The sequence below is a fragment of the Zingiber officinale genome, chromosome 7A (assembly GCF_018446385.1).
Source record: "Zingiber officinale cultivar Zhangliang chromosome 7A, Zo_v1.1, whole genome shotgun sequence".
In the NCBI taxonomy this organism is placed as follows: domain Eukaryota; kingdom Viridiplantae; phylum Streptophyta; class Magnoliopsida; order Zingiberales; family Zingiberaceae; genus Zingiber; species Zingiber officinale.
The window spans coordinates 23,731,622-23,755,254 of record NC_055998.1 but is presented as its reverse complement, the minus strand read 5'-3'; the positions used below and the strand labels follow the sequence as shown (position 1 = coordinate 23,755,254).

Below are 23,633 nucleotides of genomic sequence, written 5' to 3'. Positions count from 1 at the left end.
AATCGAAGCTTACAATTTTGAAATCAAGCTTGCAGTAATCCACATGGTCCAACAAAATCAATTCGGAGGAGGATCGCACGATGATCCAAATCATCACTTAGAGCTTTTCTACGAGATTTGTGGTACTATGAAAGTGAACGGGGTCCCTCCAGAATCAATAAGGTTATTTCTTTTTAGATTTTCCCTGAAAGACAGAGCCAAGCAGTGGCTAAATTCTCTTCCAGCAAATAGCATAATGTCTTGGGAGTAGTGTGAGCAGAAATTTCTGGACAAATTCTACCCGTCAAGCAAAACTGCCCACATGAGGAATTTGTTCACAAGCTTCAAACAGATAGAATCAGAATCATTATTTAAAGCTTGGGATAGATTCAAAAGTATGCTGAGATAATGCCCCCATCATGACCTTGAGAAATGGTTGGTTCTACACACATTCTACAATGAAATCAACTATCACACAAAGATATTCCTCGATTTTGCTGCAGGAGGAGCATTAATAAACAAGAGCCTTAATGAAGCTGAAGAGATCATAGGGAATGTGGTACAGAATCACCATCAGTGGGCAACCGAAAGATCTAGTGGTTCTTTCTCAGGAGATCCAATAAAGGCATCAGGAAAATTTGATGTAGATGGAGTCACACTCATGTCTGCAAAGCTGGACGCTCTGACAAGAAGTTTGAGGCCATGGGAAACAACATGGCCAATGCAATAATATGTGTTTGCAAAACTTGCAGAAGTGTGGATCACGCTCAAGATACTTGTCCCCTAGGGCCAATACAAGCACAGATAAACCAACTTGAGAAATGTGATGCGATAGTCAGTTACAACCAAAAGTAAAATAATCTGTACTCCAACACATACAACCCTGGATGGAGGAATCATCCAAATTTTTCATGCCAGAATAATCAGGACCAAGGACTAGCAAAACAAAGCTATCAACTTGGGCAGCAGAGCTACTCATCTGGACAACAGACTTATCAACAACAACAACCTTCACAACTATCCAGAATCGAAAAGATACTCGAAGAAGCCCTCTCAGAGCAAAAAGAGATGAAGAATGAGATCAACTAATTGACTCAAAGACTGGAAAATTCCAAAAAACATCAGAAGATGTAAGATAGCCAGATAGCCCAGTCCTTTTCAAGAGCACAGGGAACATTTCCAGGAAAGCCCGATATAAACCCGGTGGAACACTGCAATCACATCGAGCTGAGGAGCGGACAAACTTTGGGAGACCCCCAAATCACTACTCAGAAAGGACTTGACTCAATGGAAGAGCCCTCTCCCCTAATGCCCAATCAGATCCAGAACAAGGATAGAGAGGAGGTCACTCAGAAAGTTGAAGGAACATTTCAAATTCCCTCACAAAGTCAGACAATTCCTTTCCCCCAGAAATTGATAACATCCCAAAAGGATGAAGATTTCAATCGATTCCTGAAGAAGATTAAGGAAATTTGCATAGAAGTACGTCTGATAGATGCACTGCACCAAATGCCGAAGTTTGTAAAATTTTTAAAGGGTGTTTTATTTAACAGGAGTCAAAAGGGCGACTTCGAGACCGTAACATTAACGGAAAATTGCAACGCTCTACTTATGGCAAATATTCCACCGAAACTTCAGGATTCAGGGAGTTTTACCATAACCTATAAAATTGGTTTTAAACTCATACAGAAAGCTTTCTGCGACTTGAGAGCCAGCGTCAGCCTACTTTCATACTCGTTATGTAAGAAGATAGGACTCCAGAATATTAAACTGACTACTATGGCATTGCAATTAGCTGACCATTCATGTAGATACCTAATGGGAATAGTGGAAGACGTGCCAGTAGAAATAGGTGGATGCATCATTCCCACTGATTTCATTGTCCTGGATATAGAGGAGGATCCCAAGATACCAATCATCCTTGGGAGACCATTCCTTGCCATAGCTGGAGCTCTCATTTATGTGAAAAGTCACAAGTTATCCTTGGAGATCAGCAAAGAAAAGTTAGAATTTGATTTATCTGATTCTTTTAACTGCGTCTCCTCTTCTCAGGGAAATTCTAGCAAGACGAATATACACAAAGCTGAGGAATACAATTTCCAAGAGAGGTCCCCTCCAGTGAGTAATAAGAATTACATTTGTCCTACACGAGTGAAACTAAAGGTGCAGACTGGAGCATTAACTCTAGGAGGAGAGCTGTGCTTCCATGGGTTTAGTCCACACTAATTGAAATCGGGTCGAGCTAAAGACCTAAAACAAGCGCTTCTTGGGAGGCAACCCAAGGATTTTTCATTTTAGTTCATTATTCCATTTATCGTTTCATTTGTCTAGTAAGTTCAGCCAAGTATTGTTCTTACTTCTTTATTTTTGGGTATTCATTTTCAGGATGTGCATAGCCTCCATGAGCTGGTCGTGAGCGTTTCATGGGCATGGAGGCGTCAAAGGAGCCAAAATGGTGAAAGGTGAGCGCTTAAGGGAGTCGGCCGTGTGACCCCACACGGTTGTGTGAAGCTAACAGGGGGACAAAGGCTATTGGCCATGCAACCTTGCACGACTGTGTGACCTGTGAAGAGAAAAGAAGAGCACGGGCTGTGCCAATTGGCACGGCCATGCAAGACCACTAGTAAAGAAGGAAACACAGGTCGTGCCAATTGGCATGGTCGTGCGATCAAGGCAGAGAGGAAGAAGGCACGGGTCGTGCCAACCGGCACGACCGTGCAATTTTGGCTGAGGAGAGAAAAGAGGGGGTTGTGCCAATTAGCACAGCCGTGCAGAAACCCTACCTACCCGACCGTGTCCATAAGACATGACCGTGCCCCTACCCGTGTGCACCATCCACCCCTCTAAAAAGCCCTAATTCACATCTCCTTCTCTCCCAAAAGTTTTCTCTTCCCCACTACACCTCATCAAACCCCAATCCCTACCCCTAAAGTTCATCTTTACTTAGATCTACATATAGATCTAACACTTCTTCAAGCCACAAATCCGGAAAGAGAGAAGCAACTCCCCTATTTTTCTTCCTTCTCCTTCTCTTCCATCCTCAAGATCCATCTCCACCTACAAGAAATTCCTCAAAGTTCACCTTGCACATCATGTCACAAATCTTGAAGAGATTTCGTCGAGGAAGAGGTGGATCTAGCGAAAGAGATGCGTTAGGAGGTGACAAAGGCAAGGGGAAGGCTTCTTCTTCAAAAGGCAAAGGAAAAAAGGTGGCACGCGATGAAGGTAACGAAAATGAGTTTAATATTATTTTTAGAAATCATGAACATAAAGCTAGATTTGATATCCTTGTCGCTAGAAGAAATATATGCACTAGATATATGGATCCCACTACTTTGGATATGCTAGGAATTAGAGAGGACGTAGATTGGATGATTAGTTCCTTAGATTAGAATGATATAATGTACGCTCATTTACCGACTTACCCCCGCCTAGTCTTTGAATTTTTGAGCTCAATTGATGTTAAATTTTCGTCTGAGGATAACTACGTAGGGATCATAACTTTTAAGTTGATGAATAAAGAAGTTCGGTGGGCGTTTAGTGATTTTAATAATTATTTTGGTTTACCTATTGGTGGTGCCCATAGATTTAATGAGGAGATTAAATAGAATGAATTTTGGACGTCAATTACCGGATCAAAGGACCCTTACGAACCCTCTAGAGCTAAGGCATCCCACATGTAAAACCCGACCTTTAGATACCTTCACCGAGTGATAAGCAAAACGATTTTTGGTCGAGGAGAGAGTGATGGGGTGGTTAGAAAGGTAGAGCTTTACTCTCTTTGGGCGATGTTAAATAAAGTGGATTTTGATTCCGGATTTCATTTATTACAAAATTTGTTGAGGGCAGCTAAGGCATCTTCGGAGATGATAGTGTTTGGTGGATTGATCACCCAAATAGCATTCAATCTGGGTTGTGAGCTTGATGGGTTAAAGGTCATTCATGGTAATGACAAGATCGACATCGATTCTTGTCTTGCAATGAAGATGATTTGTCGGGATGAGAATGAGTTCTCCTTCCCTAGGAATAATGGTTTTTCATTACCCCTTCCTTGCCCCGAGCGCACTTTAGTTTGCAACCCCGTAAACTGGGTGATTACTGACTTAATCCCCGAAATTGTTCCCTCAATTATAGAAGAAATCGAGTACCACCAAGAGCCCTCGTCATCAGAATTCTCGCAACCTTCCAGATATACGGAACCTCCTAGGCACTCTTTTGCCTATGGAACGGGACCTTCTAGATTTGATTTTTCTGACTTCCGTGCCTCCTTAGACTCCCTCCATGAGAAGCAAAATACCCAACAATAATTGTTAGAGGGTTGTTTCAAGTTATCAGACGACCAGTTTAGGGAGGTACATCATTTTCAGTTTACTAGGGATTTCCATAGTCAAGTATCAGGATTCGTTCAGGACTATGAGGTTGATCAGGAAAAAATGAGGAATTTTATGGATGATATGGATATTACTAGACAAAAAGTAGATGCCCTTTATCAATATCATCAACACATTGGTCATCTTCCTGGTATGTCTAGATTTCCCTCCAACACACATCGGGGACCCCCTTATCTCCCACCCCTGCCACCGTATTGATTTCATCGGGATGATGAAAAGTTTAATAAAAGCATGAAATAAGCATACAAATCAATTGGTCAGACAAATTTATTAGCACAAACAATTTTCAACAATAGATACGAAGAAGTTTAACTTCACAGAAATAAATCAGTTTCTAATAAGAGTTGTCATGACCAGTAACAGTTAACCTTACAATAATCAGGATTAAGGTAAATAGGTTACTCTATAGATAATTGGAGAAATAGATCAGCAGGCCTGTTATCAATTAGCTGGCGTCGATTCAAGAAGTTAGGAGAAGGATCACGAGACAGGAAGTCTTCTTCTCGCAATTGCTTTACTGCTCCTTCACCTCCGGCAATATAGGCTGCCAAAATAGATCTTACAATAGGCCTGTTGAATTCAGTAGATCTGATTAGGGTCGTGACCCGATCCTTAAAGCGATCATCTTCACTAACTTTGTACTCAACCAGAGCTGTCTGGGAAGATTTCAGTTCAGCATCTTTTGTGGAGGCCTCTGTTTTAGCTGTATTCAAGGAAGTGTTTAAAGAAGCTATTTCATTATCCTTCAATTGTAAAGCTTTGAGTTTGTCAGCTAAGGTAGACTTGTAATCAGATTTTAGTTTATCTGTCTCAATAACCTGCTTCTCTAATTTGGAAGATAATTCAGTGTTGAGGTTCGTAGCCGATTTAAATTGAGATTGAAGGCTTTCAAGCTATGCTTCATATTGTTTCTTAGATTCTTCTAAGAGTGTGGTAGAGGGCATCTCAGCAACTTGTTGTTTTAGCTTCTCGTTCTCATGATTTAAGTTATGCATTAATCGAGCCAGACCCATATTGGTCATCCATCGCTACGAACATAAGAATGGGTCATAAAGCAGTCATGGATAAATAATAAATAAGTAATAGCAGACATACCTTGGTTTCTTCATGAGAGAATTGATCGATTATCTCGGGAGGGGTAAGTTCTCCAAAGAGAGGGCGAATTTCCTCACTACAAGAAATTTTAGATTTAACCACACCTAATAGACAACAGTTTTTCGAGAAACTGTTGTCTTTTTGCCATTTAACAACGGTTTTATTGAAAACCGTTGTTGTTCACCATAATTTTTTTTAAATGACAACGGTTTTTAAAAAATTGTTGTCTAATGTATGTCAAAGACAACGATTTTTAAAACACTGTTGTCTAATGTATGTCAAAGACAACGATTTTAAAAAAATGTTGTCTTTTAGCGTTGCTTACATGATAATATACAACAGTTTTATTAAACTGTTGTCTATTGAATGTTGTTGAATCCCAAAAAAAATAATTGTTTTTTTTAACTTCACGAACAAAAACTCACGAACAAAGAGGTTTTTTGTTCGCGTGAGGCTAGGTCACCACTGCCGATTCCCCTTTCCCCTCCTTCCCAACCCGACGCTGATCCTTGCCGCCTATCGACGCCGCGATACTTCTTCTCCCCGCATACATAACCACTAGCCAAGAGTTACTCAACGTCGGTTGAAGCCTCATTTAGTCGTGCCTTGCTCCGATCAACGCCATAGCTGCCGTCGCAAAGCCCTAACTCTTCCCCGACGCCGGAGCCACGAGGAAATCGATCGCGCTAGCACCAAGCGTCCACCGCCGGCTAAGGCTCTTCTCCACTGATCACTGGAGTCCATCCAGAGATTTCTCTTCTCCTAGAGTCGCCGACCCTGCATTGGTGGATCTCCGGTTAAGAGGGGTTTGAACCCTAGATCTAACCTCTTGCGGTGCCTCTCTACACATCGCAGCTTCGACAATCAAACCAGGTTTACTCTAACCGATCTTTACTCTAGTGTTGGCATTGCCCTATTCCTCTGTCCCAGCTCACCGCCACAATAACCTCCCGAGCCCTCCGAGAGAGATATCAGATATGGCTCGAGGGTAAGTTATTTTTATTGCTAGATTTGTGTGGACTTGATTGTATACATTGTTTGGGATGTTGAGTTTGGTTGTGTGATCGTTTATTACAGATCCGTCTGACCAAAAAACATATGTCGCCTTCTCAACCGCCAGCCGCAACTCCCCCACCGCGCCCTCACCGAGAAGCACCCTGACGCCTCCTCCGCCGACGGCGAAGACGATCCCCTCCACTTCTCTGTGACTCTTCAACAGTCTTTATGCTGCCTATGCTAGAACTGATAACTTCCATTAAAATCAAATGATTTCTCCCTTTTGCAGTAACATCCATTTAGTTCTTCGCTTCTGACTGATTAATATCTTTCTAGTTCCTTTGCTTTTTGAATTTTGGTGTATATGCAAGATCCAATGATTTTAAATCACATTTTCAGATTGGACTTAATGTGTAGTGTCCATCTCCATTCAGTCCCTTTGTAGATCAAGAATGTCATGCTATAGAATGTACCTCTTTTTTATTGGAGAAGATGATTTTGTTTCCATTTTGATATCAGGTTCATAAGCAGGGTGTTGCACTTGGAAGATCTGTTGACTTGACAAAGTTTGATGGTTATGACCAATTGATCGAGGAGTTAGATCAGCTATTTGAATTCAAAGGAGAATTGATGGCTCCAAATAAAAATTGGATGATTGTATTTACTGATAATGAGGATGATATGATGCTTGTTGGAGATGACCCTTGGCAGTAAGCATGCTTCTACATTCCTAATGTTCTTCTCTTATGTATATATATCTTCCATTTTCTATGTATAAAGTGGATATGTTGACAACTGGTGTTGTATAATTTTCTGTAGGGAACTTTGTGCTATGGTCCGTCAGATTTTTATATACACAAAAGAGGAGGTCCAGAAGATGGATTCAAGTACCTTGAACCCAAAAAATGAAGATTGTCCTAATATGAAAGAGAATGTCAAGGAAACAAAAGACAGTCAATCTGCATCATCATCTAATTCAAAAAACTCATAGGCTTATCGTGCAATGTAAGTAGGAATCTCTTTTTGTTTAATATAAATTGTCGTGATAATCATTTTATCCCATCATTTCCCAGGTTATTGAGATGTTTTATTTGAAAACTATGATAGGTTAGGTCCTCCATTAATTCGACATTTGAAAGATAACTCCAACAGTTAATCCCCGAGTACTTCATACTCATATTACAGCTAGTCAATTATTTATGCAACATGTTATCTGTCAATGAAAATTAAATTGCATCCTTTGCAAGAAAGACTGACAACTAGAAAAATAGTTCAATATCGCTACTAGTATTTCATGTTTGGAAATTGATTTAAGCGAGAAGTTTGCAGGTTGACGACATCTTTGCCATGTGTAATTCAATCTTTGTAGGATCTTGAAGCACAAACAAAGTGATTGTCTGTGCTTTATCTAAGTGATTGTTTGAACAGTTTTATAGCATGCATCTTGACAATTAATATAATTTTGAAGATCACTATCAAGGAAGAATGTTCAAAGGAAAGTAAAGGCTAAGGAGAAGATCACGTAATTAACTACACGGCTAGGTTTCCGTAAGAATTCAACTTTTTCTTGATCTATTCTTATGTAGTCCATGGTACACATTAAAGATTTCACTGTAGCTTATTTTCAGTATTCTAACATGTAAATTAATACACTTCTGTGGATCCTCCAAACAATCTAAGTTGTGATGGATTGATATCCCTTTATGTTCCAAACCTTTGTTTTTTTTTTTTGGAGCTTGTAATTTTCATTGCAAACAATCCATATGGTGTATGAATTACGTTCAGTCTAGTATAAACTTAGCACTTTCGCTTCAGAGGCAATTTATGGGTTTTATTCTACAATCATGTTTACTAATTGATCAGATTGATTAAGAAGGGCGTTGGAGTAGCTTGGTAAATTTGTTTTGCTAGGTTATGATAAATTAGCATTCAGCAGAATAGATGTTTGGATTTCTTCTTCAAATCACACAGTAATATTTCTCTTGTCATTGGTGAAACAATCAATCCACTCTCATTATAACTTCCACAACAGAAAATTTTATGTTATTTGCCTACTACCAATGCAGTTTAACTGATTTTACATTGACTGAACAAGGTTGATTTTATTTAGGTATCAAACTCTCCCATTTGTTTTAGATATTACATGTCTTGTTTGTTAATTTCTCCAAACCATTATTTCTCAATTTGTTAGCAAGGAAACTCATGTTAGCATAGTCATGATCAGAGCCTAATTATAGTTTACAATTATCTGAGTGTTATTGATTAACTATTTTGTCCTTTCTTCTGGTTCTTTTTTTTTTAAATTTGTGCACTCATTTAGATGGTTTATTATTCTTGTTGTGATGAATTCAGGTCTAGTGAAAATACTGAAGAAGTATGACAAGAGAACAGGAGCACTTATCAGGCAACCCTTCATCGAAAAGGTGCTGCAGCAGCCATTCTTTACAACTGATCTCCTATACAAACTCGTGAAGGAGTGTGTGGCTATGCTCGACCACCTCTTCCCCAGCAACAACCTGTCAATTTCAGCAGAATGTGATGGACAAAATGGAGTGTCAAAGCCGGCACAATCAGGTGGGAGGGTTCCGGAGTTGGAGGAGATTAAATATATGCAGAGCTTATACATGAAGAGCACCGTAGCAGCGCTGCGATCCTTGAAACAGATTAGGAGCAAAAGTTCAACAGTCAAAACAGATTAGAAAATCTCGTGTTATATTGTTCTACCTTTGTTTTAATAGTGTTATCATTTTGTTAGTTACTTATGAAATTTTGTTGGTTGCTTATGAAATTTCTTCAGAATGTTATAGATATTATTTTTGAATGTTAGAAAATTGTATATTAAATTTTATTTTTAAATTTAGTATTTTGAATGATTTATAATATTGGAAAATTATGTATTAATTTTTTTTATTTATTATCTAAAAAAGACAACGATTTTTCACCGTTGTCGTAGATAGTTTAAAACTGTTGTTGAAGACCCTGTTATTAAAGGTAGACGCTCAAAAACAACGGTGAAAAACTGTTATCTTTGAAGGAAAAGACAACTATTTTTCACCGTTGTAAAACTGTTGTCTTTGCCTTCAAAGACAACGGTTAAAAACTGTTGTCTTTGGGCACCCCTTTTAACAACACGACCTTTAACAACAGTCCGAAAGGGGCTATGACAATGGTGAAAAACCGTTGTTGTTAGGCTTTTTTCTTGTAGTGCCTCCTGAGCAGTGGTAAAAGAACCTCCCAGCAGTATAGGAAGAACAGGGATAGAAGAGGAAGTGGTAGAAAAAGAGGAAGTTGGAATAGAAGGGGGAGCAAAAACCAAATAAGAAAAGAATGAGGAAGGTAAAGACCCCGATTCTGGAAGAGATAGGGGAAAAGTAAACGAGGTACTACCAGGGGTAGTACTGCTAGAAGAAGGAGAGGAGGAAAAAATAAGGGAAGGATAGAGATCAACCAAAATAGGATCGACAGCAGAAGCAAAACCTTCTGAGAGTAATTCCTCAACAGGAAGAATGAGTCTCCTTTTAGAGGGAGGAGCTCTAGTGAGTTTGCGTCCCGGGAGTTTACCAGGGGCAATTTCAGCAAGGGATTTTTCTGAGCTTACAAGGGATGTAAGATCAACAACGGGAAGGGAAGTGGCTGGTGAGGAGACAACAACCACTGATGGAGAAACAGTTGGCAAAGGGACAACAGAAGTTCCTGCCGGAAGAAGCTCAAGAACTTCAGGAGCCACTTGAGAGCTAGAAGCTTCAACCAGAGGAACCGAAGCTCCAATTAAAGAGGGTGGATTAATTGCAGCAAGAAGCTCTTGCTCTTTAGCATGAAGTTCGGCCTCTTCAAAATGTAGCTTTTCATCAATCAAAGCAGCATAAAAACCAACCACTACACAGAATGGAAGAAAGTGTTTTAGTTAGTAAAAATTGATAGAAGAAGAAACAAAACTTTACCTAAGGAGCCGTGTATCTTATATCTAACCGGACTCAAACCAAACAAATATAGAAGATCTCTCCACAGCCATTTAGTGATAGAAAGGCGACAATATAGCAACTTTTCACAATAAAGGGGAAAAGAATCGTGAAGATGAAATTCCTTGATATCAGGCAAAGGAGGTAGAGACGATTTCCAAGCATGAGACCAAGGAATAGGTTCTGGAAACTTTATAAAGAAGAAGTGAGATTTTCAAGCTTTAAGAGAATAAGGCATATCATTAAAAAGGACCATCTTAGTCCGAGATTGGAAAAGAAAAACACCTGGCTCTGCTACCTTTGGATAGGAAAACATGAAAACATTTTGAGCAGTAGGAGGAATATCAAGTGTACGAAACAACATGTATATGCCACACAAATAATGAAAGGCATTAGGCACAAATTGTTGAAGAGGAATGTCAAAGTATTGGCTTACATCGATCAGAAAAGGAGAAATGGGAAACCTTAAACCCCCTATCAACTGATCCCTAAAGAAAGTTACACAGTTAGCAGGAGGATGGTGAGGATGCTCATCTGATTTAGGAATTATGATGTCATATTCCCTAGGAATTTCATATTACCTACAAATAGCAAGCCGATCATCTTTGTTGAAAGAGGATGAAATTTTAGCATACCAGGGGGCAATCGCTTCTTCAGTCATAGATAGAAGTAAGGGTTAACATAACAACAAGTTACTTACTGAGAGTTAAGAGAGAAGATCACTGGGAGACGGTGAGCGCGAAGACTGATCAAAGATTGCAGCAAAGAATAAACGCTAAGGTAAGGAGAAAGAGACAAAGTAGACAAGAAGATGAAGGGTTTAGGGTTGAAAGAACATATAATAACCGTCAGATTAGAATACCTTTTTGCAATAGACACCGTTGATTATAGAAGTGTGCAGATGTTGGTGTTACAAAGAAAATGAGAAAAGACACGATCATATGACCATAAATGGGCATTTATGATGGACGCGACAAATCGAATCATGCAGGAGTTGGTGACGCCTCGTAGCGCGCCTCCAACATTCTCTTACCATTGGAAAGCCAATTATAATCAAGGAAATTATGGAAAAAGAGCGTAATTTACTGTGTGCAATAAAGGAGGATGGATTGGGTTTGATAGATCCCGGGTCGAAGATAGAAAATAAGAAATAATAATAATAGTCAGTCATGTATGAAGCACTGTCTGAATTAATATAACTATAAAGCGCAGGCTAACATCGGTCGGGATAACATGTCTATAATAGACAGGCTAATATCGACCGAGATAACATGTCTCTAATAAACAGGCTAATATCGGTCAGGATAACATGTCTACCATAGACAAGTTAGTATTAGCCAGGTCAACATGTTACAAGAAATAGGCTAATACCGGCTAAGTTAATATGTTTATAAAAGATAGGTTAGTATCAGCTAAAGACAAAAGGGGTTTGATTGAGTATAACATATTGATTGCATTTGAGGCATTTAGCCTTATATAGCTCAAAGTATATCATCAGCTAAATAAAAAACAAATAACTTTTTCATATACTCAATAGGCAAAGCCTGATCGAACACATAATATTGCCCAAGCTATGTAACTCAACTAAACATAATGTAACAACCACCCTTCTTACTACTACTACTCTCTAAGGATGACCGTTACTTAACTACTAACTCTACTTAACCGGTATGATTAAATATCACATGGAAACCCTACCGAAAAATTTCGGCAGAGTCTCCCCTATACCGGTGACCAAATCTATAATACACAAGATATATACGCAGCCACATGCGGCTGGAACACATTTTATTCACAACCACGCAATAATAAATTCATACTATAATCAAAAGACTAGACTAGCAACAAGTACTAAACACAACTCCCAGAATAGGACATAAATAAGCTACAATATGAATCAAACTCAACTACAATCTCACAAACTTCATAATAGTGTTAAAGAAAAGAACTAAAACATAAACTCTAATCAAATAGGTCCTGCAGGTTTGATAACACTCTTTGGATCTCTCCATAGTCGCAGTCATCACACACCTTCATCACCACTACCATCCTGTCGCCTCCCTTTCATATCTTAGCTTTTCCTTTATCTACGGTAGGAGGAAAAAGAAAAGATCTATAAGCGAAAACGCTTAGTAAGTACTAATCTATCTCACAAAACTCGAAATGCATAAATGTAATGCAATAATATTGAAACTGAAATGCTAAAATAAATCTACATGTGCTCATGGTATACAGAAAATGAAACTGAATACTAAACATGCTCACTATCTAACAGGATAATAAGAAATGAACACTGTAAGCTTAGAATTAAAGAAACTAACTTTTTATTTATTCTAAGCATAAAACTTATTATATTTTCTTATATCCTTGTAATAGAAATTAATCTTTTAATTTCTATCTTTTACTTTCTTCTTTCTTTCTTTCTTTCTTTCTTTTGGTTTTCTTTTCTTTGGGCCCAGGCTTAGTACCATCTCATGCGCGTTCCCTAATAGGTTGGGGTTGCGAGCCACCAATCCTAAAAGAGCAGACCTCGGTCTACCAGGGCCAAGACCTCGGAAATGGTCACCTGGATTTGTTTAACGACAAGCTCTTGGATGTCGGTACTAGCCTCTTGCTTGACTTACTTGTTATCTTCCTTATTCTTTTATCTTCCTTATTATCTTTTATTAAAGATTGTGGGAGTCCTTTAAATATACTTAACAAGTATGGGTGTATAATCAACTAACCATGCTATATAACAGAATAAAACAAGTAACTTAAAGCTTACTGATCATGCTATAAGCTAAACTAAAGAAAGCAATTTAAAGCCTTTGAATCATACGGTGAAAACATGGCAAAGGATGCTATTTTAGTGCTTCTAAACATGCTGTAAAATCAAGTATGGAATGATTCTAATCATGCTATAAATAAAGCAAAAGGAAGCTAACTTTGGGCTTTCTAAGTATGCTGTAATAAAAGCAATATATGTAACTCTACACTTTCTATCATGCTGTAGAAACAGAGCATGGAATGCTACTTTAAGGGCTTCTAAACCTGCTATTAAAACATGACAAAGAATACTACTTTAAGGCCTTTAAACATGCTATACAAAATAAGGTAACATGCTACTTTAAACTTCTTAAACATGCTATAAACGAAGCGTAAAGGAAACTAATTTCTTGGCCTTCTAAGTATGCTGTAAAGACAAGTATAGGATGCTACTTAGAAATTCTCATCATGCTATAATGGAAGCAAAGGAATGCGACTCAGGTTTTATAAGCATGCTGTCCAAAATATTTACTTATCAAACTTAAGTATGTACAACATGACCCTAAAGCAAAGAGGTTCATGAACAACATACGCTCAAGAATAAAATGCATACAATTCTAATTAGCACTAAACCATTCTACTTGCTCAATTAGCCTAGATGATACTTGGAGTTCCCTATGCAGGTCACGGCATAAACCCAAACTTCATGTGCAGGTCACGGCAGGTATCAAGGCTTCCTGTGCAGGTCTCGGCAGCACTCGGATGGCACCAAAAATCCACCCACTTCAACCCCGCAAGCTCAAATCATGCTATACTTAGGCTTAAAACCGAAATCTACAAACCCTAATGTTAAAGGATGTTGTTCGGCTATGAACAGGGCATGGAAAGGAAACAAAACCGAGCTTACAATTCTACACGGCAAGCAAAAATCTGAAAGCAACCATACCAAACGAAGCAACTCCTACCACAGGTGAGAGTAGTACTTACACTTGTTTGCTTGGACTTACAACCGAGAGGAAAGATTGCTAGGGTTTCGGGAAAAGCTTGAGATCTCGGTGATCCTTCTGTGCCCGCGTGCTCCCCTCGACAATACGACCTTAAGGAGGTGAAGAAAACCCCTCGGAAAGCTTTGGCCGACCGCCGGAGGAAGAGCCCTAAGCCCGCTTCTTTGTTTCCGCCGCGAGAGGAGAAGGATCGCGCGTGTGAGGGAGGAAGCGAAATTAGGTTTCGGGATTTCGGTTCGGGAGAAACTTAAGCCTTTTCTTATATCTAGGGGTTTCCATTATACTATACCTTAAATCTATTTCTTCTCATATTCGGTTAACAGAAATCTACTAGCTTAGTTGATCAAGCCGGTTTTGGCTTGGGTCAGTCCGACCCGAGGTCCTGGGTTCAAACCTCGCTTCTAACGCTTTTTGCCTAAACTTCTTTGGTTTTGTAAAAATACTAAACGACCTCCAAAAATTATGCAAAAATACTCTAAAAATTTCTAAAAATCTCAAGAATATTTTAAAAACATTTTCAAATATCTTTATGGACATTTGAAACTCAGAATAGGGAAAATTGGGTCGTTACAATCCCCCATACCTTATAAAAAGTTCGTCCTCGAACTTAGAATAGCTCTGGATACTTCTGTCTCATACTGTCCTCCCGCTCCCAAGTGATTTCCTCGTGCTTCTGGTTCTGCCAGACGACCTTCACTAGTGGTACTTCTTTGTTTCTCAATCTCTTGACTGCTCTGTCCACTATCTGTGTAGGTCTGCTCTCATAACTAAGATCCTCTTGGATCTGCACTGACTGAGGCTGAATCACTTGGCTCGGGTCGTGGAGACACTTCCTTAGCATGGAGACATGAAATACATTATGTATTGCTGACATGTCTTGTGGTAAGTCCAACTTGTAAGCTACTTTCCCAATCCTCTCTATGATCGGGTAAGGTCCTACATAGCGAGGACTTAATTTGCCCTTCTTCCCAAATCTCATCACTCCCTTCATAGGAGCGGCTTTAAGGAAAACTGAATCTCCTACTTGGAATTCCAGTGGCCTACGGCGTGTGTCAGCATAACTCTTCTGTCTGCTCTGGGCAGTCTCGATTCTCTGTTTGATTTTCTGGATCGCTTGAGTGGTCTCGTCTATCAGCTCTGTCTGAATACCTAGCTCTATTTCCATTTCTTTTCTCTCTCCTACTTCTTGCCAGCATATGGGTGATCTGCATTTCCTGCCATATAGTGCCTCATAAGGTGCCATCTTGATGGTGGCCTGATAGCTATTGTTGTAGGCGAATTCAGCTAAGCACAGATACTTGCACCAACTTCCCTTGAAATCTAGCGCACAAGCTCTGAGCATATCTTCTAAAATCTGATTCACTCGCTCTGTCTGCCCATCAGTCTGTGGATGGAAAGCTGTGCTGAACTTGAGTTTGGTGCCTAGTGCATTCTGAACGCACTCCCAAAAGTGTGAGGTGAAACGCCCATCTCTATCAGAAATGATAGATTTAGGAACCCCATGAAGTCTGACTACCTCTTTAACATATAGCTGGGCCAACTGCTCTATGGAGTGGGACACCTTGATGGCTAGGAAGTGAGCAGACTTGGTCAATCGGTCTACTATTACCCATATCGCATCATGTCCATTGGTGGTTCTTGGAAGACCTGTTATGAAGTCCATGGATATATCTTCCCATTTCCATTCTGGTATTGGAAGAGGCTGAAGAACTCCTCCGGGTCTCTGGTGTTCTGCTTTGACTCTCTGGCATGTCAAGCAGGTACTGACATACTTAGCTACATCTCTTTTGAGTCCTGACCACCAAAACCTCTGTTTCACATCTTGGTACATCTTGGAAGAACCAGGATGCATGGAATATGGTGTACTGTGAGCTTCCTCTAAGATCTTCTTCCTCAGTTCCTCATCATTGGGCACGCAAATGTGACTCCCCTGATAAAGAATTCCGCTATCTGTTACTCTAAACTCTGAGTTGTCTTCTTTCTGTATCCCCTGCTTGATCTTCTGGATGTCTGGATCTTCGCTTTGCTTTCTCTGTATCTCCACAAGCAACATAGACTCTAAGGTTAATGCAGAGAGTTGCCCTTCAATAATTTCAAGTCCAAATTCTGACAACTCCTTCTGCGTGGCAGTGCTAATGATGACAAAGACATCAGGGATGCACTAGATTTTCGGCTGAGTGCATCTGCCACTTTGTTAGCTTTGCCTGGGTGGTAGAGAATTTCACAGTCGTAATCTTTGACCAACTCCAGCCACCTACGCTGTCTCATGTTTAAGTCCTTCTGAGTGAAGAAGTACTTGAGACTCTGATGATCTGTGAAAATTCTACACTGGACCCCATACAAATAATGTCGCCAGAGTTTAAGTGCAAAAACCACAGCTGCCAGCTCGAGATCATGAGTAGGGTAGTTCTTCTCATAATCTTTGAGTTGTCTGGAAGCATAAGCTATGACTTTTCCTTCTTGCATGAGTACAGCTCCTAAACCCATCTTGGAAGCATCATTGTAGATGTTGAAACTCTTGTCGCTCTGTGGAACAGTCAGAATGGGAGCGCTAATCAATCTCTTCTTTAGCTCTTGAAAACTCTGCTCACATTTATCTGACCATTCGAATCTCTTGTTCTTTCTGGTGAGGGCTGTTAGTGGAGAAGCTATCCTGGAAAAGTCCTCCACGAACTTCCTGTAGTACCCTGTTAAACCAAGGAAGCTTCTGATCTCTCTGACGTTCTTGGGTCTACTCTAGTTGTTGACCGCTTCCACTTTGGCTGGATCTACTTGAATGCCTTCTTTAGAAATTATGTGACCTAAAAACGCCACCTGATTTAACCAGAACTCGCACTTGGAGAATTTAGCATAAAGTTGCTTCTGCTGAAGGGTCTGCAATACTATTCTCAAGTGCGTGTCATGCTCCTCTGGGGTCCTTGAATAGACCAGAATGTCATCAATGAATACAATGACAAATTTGTCAAGATACTCTCTGAACACCCTGTTCATTAAGTCCATGAAGACCGCAGGTGCATTGGTCACTCCAAAAGGTATGACCACAAACTCGTAGTGCCCATATCTGGTCCTGAACGCCGTTCTGGGTATATCTCTTTCTTTCACCTTCAGCTGATGGTACCCAGAGCGCAGGTCTATCTTTGAGAACACCGTCGCTCCTCTTAATTGATCAAATAAGTCATCGATCCTAGGAAGGGGGTACTTGTTCTTGATTGTCGCTTGATTCAAGGCTCTGTAGTCTATGCACATCCGCATTGATCCATCTTTCTTCTTGACAAACAACACAGGAGCTCCCCAAGGTGAGTGACTAGGGCGAATGAAGCCTTTGTCCAGTAACTCCTGTAGTTGCTCTTGTAACTCTTTCAACTCTGCTGGAGACATGCAATACGGAGCTTTTGAAATTGGACCGGTTCCAGGAACCAATTCAATCTCAAATTCCACCTCTCTGTTGGGAGGTAGTCCAGGTAACTCTTCTGGAAATACTTCTGGATACTCGCGTACTACCCGAACCTCCTCCTGCTTGGGTCCCTTCTGCTCTGCTGCCTTTACTATGTATGCAAGAAAACCTGCACACCCTTTAGCTAACATCTGGTGTGCTGCTAGAGATGAGAGGAGCTTCTGGGTCTTCTTCCTTGGCACTCCTGTGAACTCAAAAGTTGGCTCACCTTCTGGACTAAAAATTACTTTCTTTCTGCGGCAGTCCACTGAGGCACTGTACTTGCTGAGGAAATCCATACCAAAAATGATATCGAAATCCTGCATGGCGAGGACTATTAGATTTACATATAGCTCTCGGTCTGCAATTCTAACCAGTACAGCTCGGAGCCACTGATGGGATTCCATGACTTCCCCAGAAGGTAGGGTTGTCAGGAACTTGGAGTTCATACTTTCTGCAGGCACCTGTAAACTACTGGCAAAAGGTATCGATATAAAAGAATGGGCCGCCCCAGTGTCAAATAGTACAGTAGCTATGTGCTGGAAAATAACTACTTGACCTGTTACGACCGTGGAGGCACTAGCAGCTTCTTCTTTGGTGAGGGAGAATACTCTGGCACCATCAAAGGCTGGGACTGGTGGGGCTTCTAACCTTCCTTGACTGATATAGGGTCCCTCCAATGCTGCTCCCATGTGGTGCAGCTGTGCAGGCTGGCCTCCATATTGCAATGGTTGTGGCTGAGGTGCTTTGAATTCATTAGGACACTCTTTAGCCATGTGTCCTTCCTGACCACAGGAGTAACATCCAGTCTTACCCAAGAGACAGGCTCCTGGATGTGTTCTCTCACATTTGGGACAGGGAGGGAACTTGGTCTGCTTGTTTGCTGGTCCTCCCTTCTGGCCACCTCCTGTGTTCCACTGCTTCCTTTTACCTTTGCCTTTCCAGTTCTGCTTACTTGATTGTGACTTCTGGCTTCCTGCTGTCTTGTCCTCTATCTTCACTGGCTTATGTTGTGCTCGCTGTGCTTTGATGTTGTTCATGTAATGTTCAGCAATGAATGCTCTACTGATCAATTCTTCGCCAGTCTGAGGCCGATGAGCTCCACTGCTCACATTCAGTGCTATCTGTGGTCTCAGCATTCTGAGCATCAGCCTGACTCGCTCCTTCTCTGTACTCACTAGCTCTGGACAGAGACGAGCTAGTCTGTTGAACTTCTTGGCTGCTTCTTCCACTGACAAGTCACCTTGTTTGAATTCTATAAACTCCTCGTAGTGCTTGTTGGTAATCTGCAGGTGGAAGAACTCTGACTGGAAATCTGCCCAGGTCATCTGATCAGCTGCTCTCTTGGTCTTTATCCTCTCCCACCACATGCGAGCATCTCCAGACAGACAGAAAGAGGCGCACTTGACCTTCTCGACTTCTGGCCAGTCAAGAAGCTCCATAGTGCTCTCTAGTGTTTTAAACCAAGCCTGGGCATCCCAGGGCTCAGTTGTGCCTGAGAAGCTCTCTGGTTTCAGCTTCAGCCACTGTATGGTCTCTGGGTGCTGTGACGGTTCCCCGAGTAGCTGGTGGAGTCTCAGTTACCACTGGGGTCTCTGCAGTGACAGCTGGAGGAGGGGGAGGAACTGCTGGCTGGTTTGCCATCAGATTGGCAATCACTTGCTGCTGCTCTGCTACTTGCCTCTGGAGCTGAGCAACCACTTCAGAAAGGTTGGGCTCAGTTGTTCTAGGCACTTCGTTCCCTTGAGCTGGTTCCTCAGTGTGAGTAGCACGGGGACGTCATCTTCTTGCCATCTATTTATTCAAGGTAAAGGCTTGATATCTTACTTTAACCCTTCTAATCATACATAAATATGAAAAAAGAAAAGGAAAACTAAATCTTTGATCTTACTTAAGTACTCAAACAAATAAGTACTCTATACTGCAGTTAATAATAAGAAAAGCAGAAATAAGAAAGGATTTAAATACTTTCTTACTTGGAGACGGCAAGGATGATGCTGATGTGTGTGTGATGCTGGAGAATGGAACACTGCTCTGATACCAACTGTAACAACCACCCTTCTTACTACTACTACTCTCTAAGGATGACCGTTACTTAACTACTAACTCTACTTAACCGGTATGATTAAATATCACATGGAAACCCTACCGAAAAATTTCGGCAGAGTCTCCCCTGTACCGGTGACCAAATCTATAATACACAAGATATATACGCAGCCACATGCGGCTGGAACACATTTTATTCACAACCACGCAATAATAAATTCATACTATAATCAAAAGACTAGACTAGCAACAAGTACTAAACACAACTCCCAGAATAGGATATAAATAAGCTACAATATGAATCAAACTCAACTACAATCTTACAAACTTCATAATAGTGTTAAAGAAAAGAACTAAAGCATAAACTCTAATCAAATAGGTCCTGCAGGTTTGATAACACTCTTTGGATCTCTCCATAGTCGCAGTCATCACACACCTTCATCACCACTACCATCCTGTCGCCTCCCTTTCATATCTTAGCTTTTCTTTTATCTGCGGTAGGAGGAAAAAGAAAAGATCTATAAGCGAAAACGCTTAGTAAGTACTAATCTATCTCACAAAACTCGAAATGCATAAATGTAATGCAATAATACTAAAACTGAAATGCTAAAATAAATCTGCATGTGCTCATGGTATACAGAAAATGAAACTGAATACTAAACATGCTCACTATCTAACAGGATAATAAGAAATGAACACTGTAAGCTTAGAATTAAAGAAACTAACTTTTTATTTATTCTAAGCATAAAACTTATTATATTTTCTTATATCCTTGTAATAGAAATTAATCTTTTAATTTCTATCTTTTACTTTCTTCTTCTTTCTTTCTTTCTTTCTTTTGGTTTTCTTTTCTTTGGGCCCAGGCTTAGTACCATCTCATGCGCGTTCCCTAATAGGTTGGGGTTGCGAGCCACCAATCCTAAAAGAGCAGACCTCGGTCTACCAGGGCCAAGACCTCGGAAATGGTCACCTGGATTTGTTTAACGACAAGCTCTTGGATGTCGGGTACTAGCCTCTTGCTTGACTTACTTGTTATCTTTCTTATTCTTTTATCTTCCTTATTATCTTTTATTAAAGATTGTGGGAGTCCTTTAAATATACTTAACAAGTATGGGTGTATAATCAACTAACCATGCTATATAACAGAATAAAACAAGTAACTTAAAGCTTACTGATCATGCTATAAGCTAAACTAAAGAAAGCAATTTAAAGCCTTTGAATCATACGGTGAAAACATGGCAAAGGATGCTATTTTAGTGCTTCTAAACATGCTGTAAAATCAAGTATGGAATGATTCTAATCATGCTATAAATAAAGCAAAAGGAAGCTAACTTTGGGCTTTCTAAGTATGTTGTAATAAAAGCAATATATGTAACTCTACACTTTCTATCATGCTGTAGAAACAGAGCATGGAATGCTACTTTAAGGGCTTCTAAACCTGCTATTAAAACATGACAAAGAATACTACTTTAAGGCCTTTAAACATGCTATACAAAATAAGGTAACATGCTACTTTAAACTTCTTAAACATGCTATAAACGAAGCGTAAAGGAAACTAATTTCTTGGCCTTCTAAGTATGTTGTAAAGACAAGTATAGGATGCTACTTAGAAATTCTCATCATGCTATAATGGAAGCAAAGGAATGCGACTCAGGTTTTATAAGCATGCTGTCCAAAATATTTACTTATCAAACTTAAGTATGTACAACATGACCCTAAAGCAAAGAGGTTCATGAACAACATACGCTCAAGAATAAAATGCATACAATTCTAATTAGCACTAAACCATTCTACTTGCTCAATTAGCCTAGATGATACTTGGAGTTCCCTATGCAGGTCACGGCATAAACCCAAACTTCATGTGCAGGTCACGGCAGGTATCAAGGCTTCCTGTGCAGGTCTCGGCAGCACTCGGATGGCACCAAAAATCCACCCACTTCAACCCCGCAAGCTCAAATCATGCTATACTTAGGCTTAAAACCGAAATCTACAAACCCTAATGTTAAAGGATGTTGTTCGGCTATGAACAGGGCATGGAAAGGAAACAAAACCGAGCTTACAATTCTACACGGCAAGCAAAAATCTGAAAGCAACCATACCAAACGAAGCAACTCCTACCATAGGTGAGAGTAGTACTTACACTTGTTTGCTTGGACTTACAACCGAGAGGAAAGATTGCTAGGGTTTCGGGAAAAGCTTGAGATCTCGGTGATCCTTCTGTGCCCGCGTGCTCCCCTCGACAATACGACCTTAAGGAGGTGAAGAAAACCCCTCGGAAAGCTTTGGCCGACCGCCGGAGGAAGAGCCCTAAGCCCGCTTCTTTGTTTCCGCCGCGAGAGGAGAAGGATCGCGCGCGTGAGGGAGGAAGCGAAATTAGGTTTCGGGATTTCGGTTCGGGAGAAACTTAAGCCTTTTCTTATATCTAGGGGTTTCCATTATACTATACCTTAAATCTATTTCTTCTCATATTCGGTTAACAGAAATCTACTAGCTTAGTTGGTCAGGCCGGTTTTGGCTTGGGTCAGTCCGACCCGAGGTCCTGGGTTCAAACCTCGCTTCTAACGCTTTTTGCCTAAACTTCTTTGGTTTTGTAAAAATACTAAACGACCTCCAAAAATTACGCAAAAATACTCTAAAAATTTCTAAAAATCTCAAGAATATTTTAAAAACATTTTCAAATATCTTTGTGGACATTTGAAACTCAGAATAGGGAAAATTGGGTCGTTACAAATAAACTCATGTCTAGTCAATTGGCTGACACCTCCTTTGACTAGACTTGAAGGGAGGCCCGCTGAAACATGAGCTCTCAAACTTCTTAGAAAACTTCAACCCAGCTACAGGTAAACCCGACGAAGTCAGAGAAGTGGAAATATTTTGCCTGGTATGAGGGTAGGATGAAAAATCTGTCATCCAACGGAATTGCCCTCCCTCCTCCCCGTTTAGAAGGGCTAGTGCGTTCTTTTACGCCCGGGAGAAAGTAGGAAAAAGAGTGGTCTCATGGGCAAAGGAGGTGCAAACTTGTTCAAGTCCCCTCAGACATATCACGGAACAACCCACTTCCTGCTTGAACATTTTGAGCTCTGCTTCCAGAGCATCCACCTTAGCCTATAGATGACCTGGGCCTTGCTGCCATCGTGACGGCAATAAGCTAGTTATGTGAACCTCCCTGGTTAATGTGAACACCTCTGAAGCCTGTTGAGTCTGCAAAGCAATCATTTCTTTAGCTTGAAGTTCTAGATTTCGATGAACTTTGTTCCTCAAGGTCGTTCCCGACCGTACTTGAAACTGGGTGACCGACAAAAATACCTTTAGCTCTCGTGCTAGAGAGTTAACTGGATCCAAAGCTTGGGCATCTCATCTATAGATTTCGCCTTGTCCAATAAGAATTGCCCCCGGAAAGGGGGGTCTAAAGTCATACTCTCAGTAAGGGGAGGCGAACAAGGTGGAAAAGAACTGAGGCAAGTGAAGAAGGAAGGGAGGATCACAGCCCTATTTAAAGGGTCAAAAGACTCACGGGATCACTATACTTGGGTTCACGGGATGGTTGTACCAGAAGTCACAAGGACTACTATAGAGAAGTCACAATTCTACTGCAGTGGCCATGGCAGAGTCACGATTAAATATAGGCAAAGAGACAAAAATAGACTTGGGTCTAGTCAGTCGGCTACACCTCCTTCGACTAGACTTGAAGGGAAGGCTAGTGATATGGGTTAGGTTTAGTAGGTCCCCGGTGAGAAGAATATAGGAAATAGCATAATTAAGCAAGCACTACTATCGGCCGGGATATACCTTGAGAAGGATAGGCCAATATCGACCGAGTTTATACCTTAAGTGTTGGTTGCTACTCGGAAAACCTAGAGGTTCCACTGTACAAAAAATTTTGTACAAAGATCTGAACCTTTTCCTAGCTACCATGTGTTCTTTTAAATTAAATTTTGGATCGCCTGCGGAACTTAACACATTTGATCCAAAACTTAATCTA

The 23,633-nt window shown here is 40.5% G+C and overlaps 1 non-coding gene across 1 annotated transcript; it reads right to left on the bottom strand.

Moving 5' to 3' along the window:
• Positions 1-299: 299 nt before the first annotated feature.
• On the bottom strand, positions 300-405 carry LOC122003230. The gene has a single exon (XR_006117883.1). It is a non-coding gene; the product is annotated as a small nucleolar RNA R71 (small nucleolar RNA).
• Positions 406-23,633: the final 23,228 nt, after the last annotated feature.